This window comes from Setaria italica, chromosome VII (assembly GCF_000263155.2).
Source record: "Setaria italica strain Yugu1 chromosome VII, Setaria_italica_v2.0, whole genome shotgun sequence".
NCBI lineage: Eukaryota > Viridiplantae > Streptophyta > Magnoliopsida > Poales > Poaceae > Setaria > Setaria italica.
Window position 1 is genome coordinate 12,267,910 of NC_028456.1, and position 6,077 is coordinate 12,273,986.

Consider the following 6,077-nt stretch of genomic DNA (forward strand, 5'->3'; position numbering starts at 1 on the left):
AAGTTTTGACTATCTACTCCGTTTAAAGTATCATGCAAAGTAATATTTTAAAGAGTACCTTGCATTACTAATTTCAAATTCAAATCTTCCAATTCTTTGCATAAGGTCTTGAGGCTTGGTTGGCAAAGGCTTTGCCGAGTGCTAGATCAGGGGCACTCCGGCAAACATTTTTTTTTTAATTTTTTTATTTGGATTACGCAGGGGGCTGGCAGGTGGGCCGCGGCGATCTTTGTCGAGTGCCCCTGATATAGCACTCGGCAAAGCCTTTGCCGAGTGCTAGATCAGGGGCACTTGGCAAACTTTTTTTTTTAATTTTTTTATTCGGATTTCGCAGGGGGCTGGCAGGTGGACCGCGGCGATGTTTGCCGAGTGTCCCAAATTGGACACTCGGCAAATAGGCTCTTTGCCGAGTGCCATCCCTTGACACTCGGCAAATGAGTACTATTATTTCATGTCAAACTAGTTTTATTAATTAAAAGATTGTAAAGTTTGCAAAAACCTAGTCAAATTCACTAAACATTGGGTATTTCATTTTTTAAGTAATATTGTTCCATCATTTCATGGATTTATAGCTCATATTAATTTTATATCTATTAAATTCATATACGTGCAATTAATGAATAAAAATTACCAAACGGATCTAAAAAATTCCCAAAATTTGACATGAACCAATCTATGTTCTCTATAGCCTATAAAAAAAATTGGACTCAATGAGAAATACATGTATCGATTCGTCTCAAAATCTTACTGGATCCTTTCAACTTCTACGAATCCTCTCGGGAGATGCTTCAAATTCTAAACATCATATGTCAAAACTTGTGCGAAACCTTGTCAATTTTTTACCACAGCCTCTGCATATGAAATCATAGCATCTTGCAAAATCTCATGATTTTCAAACTTCGTTTGTATTTTTGAGAATTAAACAATCATTTGGCCACACGTTCGTAGTCGTGTTTCCTTAGCAAAATGTTCGAAATTTCTTTTCATTTTCTGGGTGAGACCTCAATTTGGACTCACTAACATGAATATGATTTTTCCACTCATATTATTCCATTATTCCAACCACCTGCAGTTCAAATTTGACTTAAATAAAAAAATTACTCTAAATGAAACTAATTGATTAAATATAGCAAACAGGTCAAAAAATAGTCCATCTTTTACCATGCAGTGCCAAATGCCATACATGTGGAGTGTAAAAAGTTTGGAGGGTGGAGGAGGGAAAAAAAATTATTTTTGCCGAGTGTGTCAAAAGACACTCGGCAAACCCTATAGTATGCCGAGTGTGCCCCCTAGCACTCGGCAAATAGGCCACTTTGCCGAGTGTCCCATCATGACACTCGGCAAAGACTAACGTCCGTCATGGAGGGCCGCCAGCGGCGGCACGGCGGAGTCACGTGGTCGTCAGTTTGCCGAGTGTCTACGTTTGCCGAGTGTCTCCTGGGTGTTTGCCGAGTGTTTTTTGGGTGGCACTCGGCAAACCGGTAGTTCGCCGAGTGTTTTATTTTTGCCGAGTGTTTTTGATATTACACTCGGCAAAAAGGTCCTTCGCCGAGTGCCCGAAAAAATGCACTCGGCGAAGTAATTACACTCGGCGACTTTGAGGTTTCCCGTAGTGTATGTCCTGTATGTTGGGGGCTTGTATTGCATTGCGCTGGTACGTAGTTTACAGATTGGATTGGATTGCCCTCGGGAGGGGCCCCTGACCATCTTATATAGGCTGACGACCTAGGGTTACAGGTCAGTTTGAATCTAATCTACTTGGTAGTTACATGGAAGGTAATCTAAGTCGGATTACAATACATATCCCGCAATATCTGGGTTGAATTGAATCGTCCGGCCCCCTTAGCGTGTACTCCAAGTATCTTCATGGCCTTGACCCGCACGCCTTAGTTGGGCGGGCCCACTTGTTAGAACCGGCCAGTATCCTGGTCGGTGGGGACCTGTGGGGTAGCCATATCCCTCACGTCCAATCATCACAATTATTTTTTCAAATTGTTTGGTATAACTGTATTGCACCAAATTAATGCCGAGTTGCAATTTAGAAGTCAGTGGCTGTCATTTGTCTAGTTGTTATATCATCTGAGTTGGATCGTATCAGGTTCTTATAGCCTCATAAGTTTACCATCTGTTACATGGTAAAAACAAAATTTGCCTGCTGTTGATAATAGATCTTTGCTGAAATCATGTTTAAGCCATCTATTTGTTCAGCAGGCAGTTTAGACTTTAGGGTCCAAACTGGCATATTTCATATACTCCCTCCTCCATTCCAAATTGTAGGCCGTTTTGGCTTTTCTAGATTCTCAGATATTATGTAATAAGGAATCTAGAAAAGCCAAAACGGCGTACAATTTGGAATGGAGGAGGGAGTATTTCTTGACTGGATGCATGTTCAACCAGTAAAGGGGCATATTAATCTCCCTCTCAATTAGTTTTAGAAGATCCGGAAACTCAGCACTTTTGATTAATAATCTTCTAAAGAAAGAAAGAAAAGGTCCATTTGCAAAATTAGTTTACGGATAGTTAGAAACTCCTCTATGTTTTCTAGTGATCGGATTTTGAAGACTGACTAAAATGTATTTTAGATCTCAATGAGAGGTCAGTGGCTCAGCACACGCACCTTGCCTGAGAGTCAAGATGGCAACGGGCACAGATTACCCGCGTGCCCGCGGGTAAAAACCCGTTAGGGTGAGGATACGGGTACCATTTTGTACCCACGGGTACGGGTGCGGGTTTTATTTTATACCCACGGGTAAAAAATTTGCGGGTATGAAAATACACTACCCGAGCCCACGTACCCGCAAATCCGCATGACATGTGGGCCTGACCGCTGCTAGGGTTCCTTAATCCTTATCCTCCTGACCCCACATTCACAGCCGCATAGCCGCCCGCCCGCCCCAGTCCAAATCCCCAATCCCCCGAGGGAGGCCCCGACCGGCCTCCTGCTCGGCTGCTGTCCCGCTCGCCGCCGGCCGCCCGCAGGCGCGACGGCGCAAGCGCCAGGAGCAGGCCGCCCTCCTGAGTTCCAGCCGCCGCACGCGCTCCCGAGTCCCGGCCGCTGCTCACCCGGCCGCCGCCCGCCCACCGAGTCCCGGCCGCCGCCCACCCTCCCGAGTCCCGGCCGCCGCCCGCCCGGCCACCGCCCGCACTCCCGGGTCCCGGCCGCCGCCCGCCCGGCCACCGCCCACCCTCCCGGGTCCCGGCCGCCGCCCGCCCTGCTCGGCGCGACGGCGCCCTCGCTCCCTCCGTTGCCGGCTCACCACCCCCAGCCTCCCAGGTCAGTCACTTTCCTCTCTCTTTTTCTTCAATCTCTATTCAGTAGAATGATAGATCCATGAACTAGTTTTTTTCGTGATTTTTTCAATGGTGTTCAATAGATAAAATGAATGAATTGCTTTCGAATTGTTTGATAAATCATCATGTTTTTATGAGAGAAGTTCAATCTCTCTAGATCCCAATCATGGATGTAGTGGATGGATGGCAGAATAAAACAAGATCAACTTGTGAATAGAAGGCCCAACTTTCAGAATGAAGTCAATGATATATTTATGATATATTTATGCTTTTTGGTGCTTGTCTTCATATTGTAGATCTGCCTAGTCTACTGGAGTAACAAATCAAGTGATAATTTAATACCTACTATGATGTGCAGCTACAATGTCGACCCCTGGTAGCTCCCAAGTGCAAACCTCCCATGCAACTGCTGCAGTTGGTACTGAGGAGGACAAAGCTGTGGATGTTGTGAATGTATCAGAGGGGGAGGACTCGGATGATGGTGGGCAGCCTTCAAAGAGAAAGCTCACCTCTATAGTCTGGAATGACTTTGAAAAAGTGCGTGTTGATGGAGTTTGGAAGGCCAAGTGCAACCACTGCAACAAGAAGCTTTCAGCCACATCAAGAAATGGTACAACTCACTTGAAAACTCATTTGAAAACTTGTGCCTACAATAAAAATAAGGCAGGAACAAAAGTTCAAACTAATTTGAGGTTTGCATCCACTGAAAAGGGGGCAGTAGCTGTAGAAAGCTATGTGTTTGATCAAGATGTAGCTAGAAAAGCTCTTTATTCCATGATTATACTGCATGAGTACCCGTTGTCCATTGTTGATCACCATGTCTTTCGTAAATTTGTTAGTGCATTACAACCTTTGTTCAAAATGGCAACTAGAAACACTATTAGAAGGGACATCGTGAGTTTCTATGAGGGAGAGAAAAGGAAAGCTAGGATATTCTTGCAAAGGACAAATTGTCGTGTTGCTCTCACAACTGACCTTTGGACAGCTGAAAATCAAAAGAGAGGCTATATGGCAGTGACTGGACATTTTATTGATCACTCATGGACGCTTAGAAGCTGCATATTGAGGTGAATATCTTAATTCTGCTTGCTGTCCAGATTGTAGAATTATGTTCATTATGTCTAGCTAAATTATTGCTTGCTGTCCAGGACATTTTATGAACTGTTTAGCTGAATTATTGCATTATTTGATGTAGGTTTATGTATGTGCCATGCCCCCATACAGGAGAGGTTATTTGTGATGCATTGCATAAATGCCTGTAGAGTTGGGATCTTGATCGGAGGGTATCAACTGTGACTCTTGACAATTGCAGTGCCAATGATAACATGATTGGCTTAATGGACACAAGGCTTGGGGCGGCTAATATGCTATTGAAAGGAAAATGGCTGCACATGCGGTGCTGTGCACATATTCTCAACCTCATTGTGAAAGATGGCATGGCAGTAATTGGAACTGCAGTTGCGCACATCCGAGAAAGTGTTGCTTATTGGATTGCTACTCCAAAAAGGTACGAAAAGTTTGAGAAAACTGCTCTAGATGAAAATGTTGAATTGGACAAGAAGTTGCATTTAGACTGCAAAACTAGATGGAACTCAACCTACATCATGCTTAGCATTGCTATACCTTATAGGAAGGTTTTTGAACGTTTGGGTGAGCTTGATAGGAACTATGATTGTCCAGCAGCAGATGATTGGACATTTGCTACTAATGTTCGTGAGAAATTAGGGATATTCTATGAGCTTACTGAGTTATTTTCTGGGACAAAATATGTTACAGCTAACCTGTTCTTCCCTAAAGTATGTGAGATTAAACTTAAACTCAACTCTTGGGGTCATGATGAAGATGAAACTATTAGGAACATGTCTGCTGCCATGATAGAAAAGTATGATAAGTATTGGGCTAACATCCATGGTCTTATGGCTGTTGCTGTTATTCTTGATCCACGTCTTAAGATGACAATGTTACATGCTTGCTATATTGCTCTTTTTGGAGAAGAGGCTGCTGGAAAATATGTTACAGAGGCTCAGGAATTGCTTACTAGTTTAATGAAACATTATCATGTGATAGACCAAGACAATGTGGCTACATCCTCTGCTGGTGCCCCTTCTACAGTTAGTGCAGCTGCTGTGTTGTCCATATTTAAAACCCTTACTGCAAATAAGAAGACTACAAGCTTTGTTAGAAGTAAGAATGAGCTTGATCGCTACTTAGAAGAGGAAACTCTTCCTCGTGATGAGAATAATTATTTTGATATCCTAGGCTGGTGGAAGTTGGAGGGAGCTCGTTATCCTACTTTGAGGCTAATTGCTCGTGACATTTTGGCTATTCCAATCACCACAATAGCTTTTGAATCAGCTTTCAGTACTAGTGGGTGGGTTTTAAGTGAGCATCACAGTCGTCTTACTCCTAAAATGTTGGAAGCTTTGATGTGCAGCCAAAGTTGGCTTCGTCACAACCTCAAAGGTAAAAAAAGGTGCATTTACAATGAATTCTTTTCATTAATATATGGATTGTATACTGCAGCTACTAATGTTTGAACTTGGATGTAGATGAGGGTGATGGAAGGTTCAATAGCTTTTGGTCATGCCTTGAAGACAATGAAGAAGATCTGAAAGATGAATCTTGCATCACTAGAGCGGATTCCGACTAATTACCTGTCCATGACTCCATGTCTTGTTTATTTGCATCACTTGGAAGACTTTGCAGTTGAACAATGTGTACTTGTATTAGTTGTATGGTAGGCCTGTAATCCTGTACTGTATTGTTGAATGTGTGGACCGTGGTGA